Source organism: Malania oleifera, chromosome 1 (assembly GCF_029873635.1).
Source record: "Malania oleifera isolate guangnan ecotype guangnan chromosome 1, ASM2987363v1, whole genome shotgun sequence".
In the NCBI taxonomy this organism is placed as follows: domain Eukaryota; kingdom Viridiplantae; phylum Streptophyta; class Magnoliopsida; order Santalales; family Ximeniaceae; genus Malania; species Malania oleifera.
Window position 1 is genome coordinate 93,084,558 of NC_080417.1, and position 8,812 is coordinate 93,093,369.

Consider the following 8,812-nt stretch of genomic DNA (forward strand, 5'->3'; position numbering starts at 1 on the left):
CACATGATATGATGATCAGTGTTTTCTGAAGAGCCTCAATATTCAAAAGGTGAATTGATGCATATAAGATCATTATCTTCCTTCTCTAAGGATAGAGCTGAGTTCCTCTAAATATGTGATGATATGTAAGGATGAAAGTTTGATATTTCTATTTAAGTTTTCACTTATCCTTTTAAAAATTATTTTAAAGTTAATTTCATCATAATCATCCTTGGACAAGGGTTTTTGTTGGAAAAATCTTGTCAAAATTTCAGCAACATGTCATCTGTAAATTAGACGTTTTCCCATAAAACCTATACCTAATAGATTCAAGCAAGCAATATATAGTTCAATTTGAGCATGCAAGAACCTATAATCCACTACCAGTTTGTAATTCACATCAACTGCATCCGCCATGCAAGAGACATTCTAAACTAAGCATGCAATCTAGTAGTATAATCAACTCAACATAGTCAATATAGTTCAATTGTAGAGATATAAACTATCCGTCAAAGAAATTTTAGTCATTTATCAAATCATGGATAGTGTACTGCAATGATATGCACATATAGGCATAAAGGAATAAACGATATAAGAATATGAGAGCATTCAAATTTATATAGATAGGAATGATAAATGCTCCCCCTGAGTTATGCACTTAACTTATTTAATGCCTTTTCTAATCATCTACTTTCTTTAGCCAAGGTTATAAGATTTTCAAGAATTTCAGCTTGGCTTTGAATGCATAGGCTTTAATGAACCAAAAGGTCATAATCAGTATTTTTCATAAACATAAACCTATTTTTCCTCATTTCTTATGAATCTCAATACATATGAGAGGCATAAGCTGAGTGGCTTTCAATTTTAACTGCTCGTGCATAGGTTTCTTGAATTATATGGATTCATCTAGAATAAGACCTAGTGCAACCACTTCACCATTCAACACATTTCAAACGATTTGAAGCTCTAAAGGATTTGGTTTTAATGTTTGGCAGCTTATGAAAATAATTCAAATGAATACTCTTAATAGTTGAATTATCATTAAGTTCAGAGGAGTATTTAGAAGTGAGCACATGTGAATAGTATTAAAATAATTTTATGATAGTGCATATATCCAAACTATTTTTACAAAGAGCTACAAGGAAAATATGATTTTTGAACACAACTCTTCAGTGATTGGAAGTATCCTTTAAATATGATAACAGTTTGAAACAAGGATACAAACCAAGAAAAGGATGAATCTTTACCTGGTGTGATTATGGTTTGGTAAAGAGTTTTATGGATAGGATGGTCAACCAGAATAGAAGATTTTACATTTTAAGCATAAAGAGGACATTTTGATTTCCTTACTGATTACCTCAAATTTTGATTACGAGGGATGTCTTTTTAAACAAGCACTTGTATAATAGGCATTTGTGATCATTAGTGCTTGAGCCTAGAGTAATGATTACTACTTGTTCAAGGCTTTGAAATTCAAGAATGGGTTTAGGATTGACTGATATATAGTATGAGGTGAATCCCCTAAACCACACGCTTGTGTTATGGACAACAGTGGCTTAACGTAAGATGATTTATCTTTAAGCATGAGTTAAGCATTTGAATTATCTACCAAGCAAAAATGCTTTGTCCATTTTGAATTGGATTTTCATTCAAGTATGCTACAATGAATGTTTTCATATTTTGTCCAATCATCATGATATTTCTTCATTAAGTGATTAGATTGGATATTTTATTTGACTTTTCATATTGTCTTAATTATCTAGGATTCTTAGCGTTCAATATAGTGTATAGTGAATGCATCTACTAAGAATTTTTATTTTAAGCACCAACCACTTCTCAAGTCTACCGTCATCACTACCCTTAAACCTAGGAACTAAGGAAGAATTAAAATGAATATATAATTCTTATTTGATCCCACTCTCCCTCAAGTCCTATGGGGTTTGCCTTCATGATAACCCACGTCATTTCTTTGACTAAGCCTCTAACACATCTAAGTAGACAATTAAACCAAACATGCCCTTTTCTTATGCAAGATAAGCAAGCTTTATATATGCATGAAGAATTATACATATTTATTTTGGTTTTACTCATTGTGGCATTACTGTGGGTTTGACAAACATAACGTGAACCCTTTTTGAAAATATTTTTCATTTTAACTGCGAAGTGTTCGTTATGATTATTCTTGTCATTTTTAGTTTTAATTATACTTCTTGAATAATCATTTTTCTCTTTCTCTAAGTAGATGATTTTCAAAATCTTCACAAACTTTTTCTTTTCTAAGATGGCATAACAATTTCTCAAATCTCTTAATTGATTTGCCAATCTTTTATTTTCATTTTTTACCACAATTTTCTGCTAGATAATCTAACTAGAAAGTTATGAAATTTAAATGAAGCCTTTTCTAGTTCTCCATACGAAGGCATGTTTTTAGCATTTTGTTCATCACATGATTCATCATAAGATATATCATAGTAATTATATGAATCATTGCATGCAGTAATAACATTAGAAACAACAGATGATTTGTCGCGGCGTCCCGGCGAGCGCGTGTGCCCCGGGCGGCGAAATTAAAAACCAATTTTAATATTTCAAGGAAAAATATGGTGTAGGAGTCGCCACTAACCTTTAGTGCGGTTAAAACACATGATCACTACCCCGTTAGGGGTGGAATCGGTCTACATTACCAGAGTTGAGGTCGGAAGTTCGGTTACGCGAGGGGAAGGTACGAGCACCCCCTACGCGCCCGTTCTTAAGAACGGCACCTAATTAATTTAAAATTATCCCTAAGTTAATCTAATAAATCTTTACATTACTCCTTTTTATGAATTTATAAATACATAGGAAAATAAATAAATATATACATATATTCCCTCAGAGCTTAGGGTACGTGATGCCCGAAGGCTCATACCCCCGCAATAAAATCATAGGGATTAAATATAAAAAATATTTAATAAAAATGTTATAATACTAAAATAATAACAAATTAATACAAGTATTTAAAAATAACACAATTGAATCTACATATACCTAAAAAAGGAATAATAATAATAACTAATAATAGTAATAATAGTAATAATGATAATAGTGCTGATGATAATATTAGTAACAATAATTTTAATAATAATGACAAATGTGATAATAACAATAAATAAGAATAATAGTAACGATAATGGTAACATTGATAAATGCAACAATAGTAATGATAAATTATAATAATAAATAATAATTATAGTAATAATATTAATAGTAATAATAGCAAATATTATTAATAACGCTAATAAAAAATAATAATAATAATAATAATATACATATCTTGACAATATAAAAGTTACCCTTAATACTAACATGCAATTAAAGATATGCACACTACATATATTGGTAAATTACTAACTAAGGAAACAAATCAAACTTACGGGTTAATAATATGGAAACCATTGAGAAGCCAAGAAAGTAATGAAATTATGAAAAAAAATTTATTTCTAAAAATAGTATACACCTATTTAGTATGGTTACCATAATACACAACTCTAAATATACAAATATTAAACATACAATGAGTGCAATAATAACCAAAAAGCCTAAATACACACAACAATAAAGACACAACCCAAAACCCTAAATATTAATCATACTGCCTAAATAGGGTCCCATAAGAAAAACTTAAACATTAAACATATAATATTAATATGGCACACTCAAAAATATCCAACGATCAAAACTTATTACATTTAACTATCAAACAATAAAACTCGTACCTCCGCAATAAAACAAAATCCTACAATAATGAAAACAAACCGATTAGTATTTAAAATAATTATCACAAAAAAAATCTAAACAAATATCATAGCCGTAAAATGAAATCGTAAACACAATATTAAAATTTAACTTATATACAATAAAAAGCCTACATGCGAATATTAACTACATATCACGACAAATAATATATTAATATACATACCTATACAATAAAGTCCTAAGCTTTAAATATTAAAACGAATCCAAATAAGAAAAGAAACAGAAAAAAATAAAATACAATAAAATAAAGCCTACAATAAAATATATATAAAAAAAAAAATGATCATGGACTATCACAAGAGGTATACCAACATTTAATAAAATAAAATAAAATAAGGTATATGTGCTGTGTGTGTGTGTGTGCTACGGGTGGCTGGGAATCAGGGTGCTCACAGTGGGAGTGGGGGCCGTGGAGTTGCAGGGGCTCGTGTGACTTCTGTGGTGGCCGAGAGAAGGAGAGCTGTGGAGGGAAGGCGGATGCAGGCGGTGGAGTGGCGGCCGGAGGTACCTGTGCTCGGGTCTTCACGGCAGCAATGGAGGTCGGGTGCTTCTGCTGTAGGATCTGCTTTGGAGATGCTGGAGGGAATCCGAGGAGGTTTGTGGAGCAGAGGAGGTCTGAGGCTGCGGCTGTGGTGTTCGTCCGGATGGTATTTGGAGGTGGCCTGGCTGGGGATGGATACCTGGTGGCTCTGGTTCGTGCTTGTGCGAGGGAGATGCTGGGAGTGGCCGGAGAAGGAGAGTTGCTGTCGTTGCTGCTGTCGAAGCTGATGGCTAGGCTTAGAGAGGATGGAAGATAGGCGAGAGGGATGGGGCGAATGAGGGATGGTGGTGGATGAGAGAAGAAGAAGAAGAAGGAAATTTTTTTTCTTTTCGGCCTTTGCCCCCGGCTGTGGCTGTGCGTTTTTCTGCTGGTGGCCGGAGACGACGGGAGTGAGCGACGGGGCTGAGTTGTGGTGCGGCAGGGGATAAAGAGCAGGATGGTGAGGTTGGTGCAGGGTCTGGAAGGTGGCCGGAAGGAGGAGAGCACGGCTAGAGAAGAAGAAGATGTGTTTTTTTTTTTTTGGTGTGTTCGGTGTGTCCCCCCGCCGCTGCGCTGCGCCCCTTTGGCCTCTTTTATTAAAAAAAAAACCCAAAACCCTAGAGAGCCCTCTTTTTGTTTTTGTTTTTTGTTTTCTTTTCATAATACTAAATAATAATAATAATGCTAATAATAATACTAAATAATAAATAACAAGAAGAATAAGGAAACTAATAATAAGGAAATAAAAATAATACCATAATAATAAAATAAAATAATGATAATGATAAAAAAAAATAATAATAATTATAAAATAATAATAGAAACAATAATAATAGTAAAATAATATCTAAAAGTAATATTAATAATAGAGAAAATAATAATAATAGATAGATAAATAATGATAAAAATAATAATAATAATAATAATAGTAATACTAATAATGGTAAAGTAACAATCATAATAATGATAAAGATACTAATAATAATAATAATAATAATAATAATGAAGTAAGATAATAAAAATAATTATAATAATAGTAAAAATAATAATAAAGATAATAGAAACAATGATAATAACAATAAAAATAAAAATAAAAAAAATAATAATGATAATAAAGATACTAAAAACCATAACAAAATAATAATAATAAATAAATAATAATAATAATTATAATAGAAAAATAATAATCATAATAATAATAATAATAATAATAATAAGTGAAAATTAATAATAATAATAATAATAATAAGAATAAATAAAATAATAATAATAATAATAATAAAATAACAATAATAATAATAATAGTAATACATATATTGGGCCTGGGTAAAAATGGGGTGTCTACATGATTCATCATAAGTTATATCACAACATTCTTCATTTGAATCATCACATGCATTATCAACAGAACTGTCATGAAATTCAACAGATGATTCATCATTTGACATATCATAACATTCAGCAATAGAATCATTTACAGAGGCTGAGATAAGAACATATACCTCTTTGTCTATTAATGCAATTACCTCATTATTTACCACTTCCTGAGTGGTTGTCACATTCTCCTGAGACTCTCCATATCTCCTTTCGATTTCATCCCAGATATCCATTGCATTCTAACATGCCACAAACTCAACAAAAAAATCAGAATCTAATGCAAGATATAACATGTCCATGACATATGAATTTGCATGCATTAATCTAATATCATTTTCATTCAAGGGCATACGAATCTCATTAACAATCACCCGCCAAGCCATCCAATTCATTGATTTTATAAATACACTCATTCTAATTTTCCAAGTGGTGTAATCGACACCACAAAATATAGGAGGCCTAGAAGATGACTTTCCCTTGCCGAAAAGGGATACACCAAATTGAGTCATTGCGATTTTTTGGAAAAACGTTTAATTCTAGTGCAACGAGGCTTTGATACCAATTGTTAGTTTTTGTGTATTCCCAAAAGGGAGGGTGAATTGGGTATTTAAAAAATTATCGCCTAGGTTAAACTACATTAACAGTATTACTTAACCTAGAGTCTATCTATGCAAAAGTAAACCTAATCATTCACAATATAACATACACGTGCAGTAAATAAAATTGCGGAACTATAAGGAACACGCACGATATGATATCTGGGTTCGGCCAACTGTGCCTATGTCCCCACCTCTAGCTCACAAGCCCGAGGATTCCGCTAATGGCTCACTTAACGAGTGGAGCGGAACCTAATACAATTAGATCAATTAGATCAGGGCTGACCTCAACCTTTACAATCTAGTCAATTAGCGAGGCTGACCTTAATCAACATGCCTTAACAGGATGGCACACCTAACTTTCTTTACCGAGTCTAAGCCAATCCTAGACTATTTACTAGGGCTAGTCTCCCTCTTTAGGCCCGTGCTTGGAAATACAACATATTTACTCAATCAATGAAATGGTACAATGATTATGCTTTTATGTAAAGCAGATGTGTACCCAATTACGTATAATCAATATGATCTTTGTATCATAAGATGTTCAATACGAATGCTCAAACAAAGATATCAATCAACCCTCATATATTTCAACCCACGGATTTTCTCACTCATATAAGGCTCAAGTAGTGTATAGATTTAGTTTGCAAAAAGAAATTTAATCTTTGTATTCAGCAAAAGATATAACTCAATGAATATTGCAATAAAGGTTTTTATCACATAAACAAATATTTCTTCAAATATTTGTCAAGATGAAACGCACTAGATATTTGAAAATATTTTTAAAAGATTTTGCAACCAAAATCAAATACGAGTTTCTCAAGATGTTACAATGAAGGTGCAATCTCATAAGATCAAACAAAGTCTTCTTAGGAGAGACTTATTAACAAAGTCTCCTAAGAACACTTAAGGTTTTGCTCTCAAACAAAATCGTATCAATCAAGCACAACACATAAGAAAGCAAACCTATTAAGCAATCAACACTCAAATCAAACTTACAAAAGATTTTTGGCAATAAAAGAAGGTACGTATGAGTGTATGGAGCTTAGAAATGAGTATTATGGATTTAAAAATTTTAAAAAAATTTCTCTTAATCAAGATTGTTAATCCCAAACTAATTATTCCAAATGAAGGGGTATATATAGACTTCCCCAAAAAAATGATCGTTAAGGACACAAATGAAATAATTATAAAGGTTTTAACATTTTTTAAATAAATTAACCTCGTTTAAAAAATATTAACTGCAGTAAAAATGAGGGGCAACCTGAGAGCACCAGTCGATCAGGACAAGTTCGGTTAACCGAAGTTTTTGGGGTTCGATCGATTGGGTCTAAAATGAACTGCAAGTTTGGTTGACCGGACCTATATATCCAAAGGCGATTTTCCTATTTTTATGAGGTTCGATTGATCGGGACGATTTTGAACTGAGCTGGTCATTCGACCAGACCGTTAAGTTCCCACATGTGGGAACTCAGTCGACCAAGTTGGTGATATACAAAATATTCTCGATCAACCAGGAAGTTAATAAAGTTGACTCATAGGGAGTTTGGTTGACCGGGATAAAATGAACTGTAAGAGTTTGGTCAATCGGGTTTTGGTCAACTTGTTGACCTAGTCCTTAGTAGATCGACTGGCAGCTTTCTGTACATAGGGGGTCGGTCGACCGAGTGTGCACATTTTGTGCATTTCGATCCTCTTTCAGCAAATAATCGCCCTATTCAAATGACTAACACTTGTGTATGCATGAGTAAGTGTTTTAGGATCCTTTCTAAGTCATTTTTAGTTATTCTTAATTTTAGCTTACTCATTAGATCATGCAGGTGATGTGTGTGATTATTACAGACCAAGTTTTAATCTCTTCTTTGTGCTATCATTATGATCTGTGATTTAGAATTCCTACACATAACCTCAAACATGCATTAAATACAATGAGTATTTGTTTTTAACAAAACTGAGCGTGACCTATAAGGTCAACACCCTCCTTTGTGAGTAGGTCGATAAACCATGTAAACCTATAGGTTAGGAGAAACTCACCCTCATCCACCAACTTTTGAAGGCTTTCCTATCAGTTTGAATGATTTTTGGGAATATTAGGATGGTTAGGTGAAATATTCAGCACAATATCAGTGAATGGGGTCAGTTTAAGCACGTCCGTTACATTAAGGTGGACGTGCTAAAATTAAGGGTGCCTAAACACTCCTCCCTAGCTAAACGTTAAAGTCTTAGAAACAAAATTAGAATGCATGCCTTGGATTTATAGTTAGTTGATTTCAACACTCAAGTGTCCAAGTCATGCCTACAAGATCCAAACCGAGTGGGGTTAGTTTCAACACACTTGCGACATTAAGGTTGACGTACTAGAACTGACAATGCCTAAAAAATGTTTTTTATCTGAAAGTTAGGCCTTTAGGAGCAAATCATAATACATGCCTTAGATCTATGCTTAGTTGATCACTACACTTAGGTGTCCAAGTCGGGGCATAAAAGGTCCAAAATGTGTGGGCTCAATTCCAACACATCTGTGACATTAAGGTGGACATGTTGG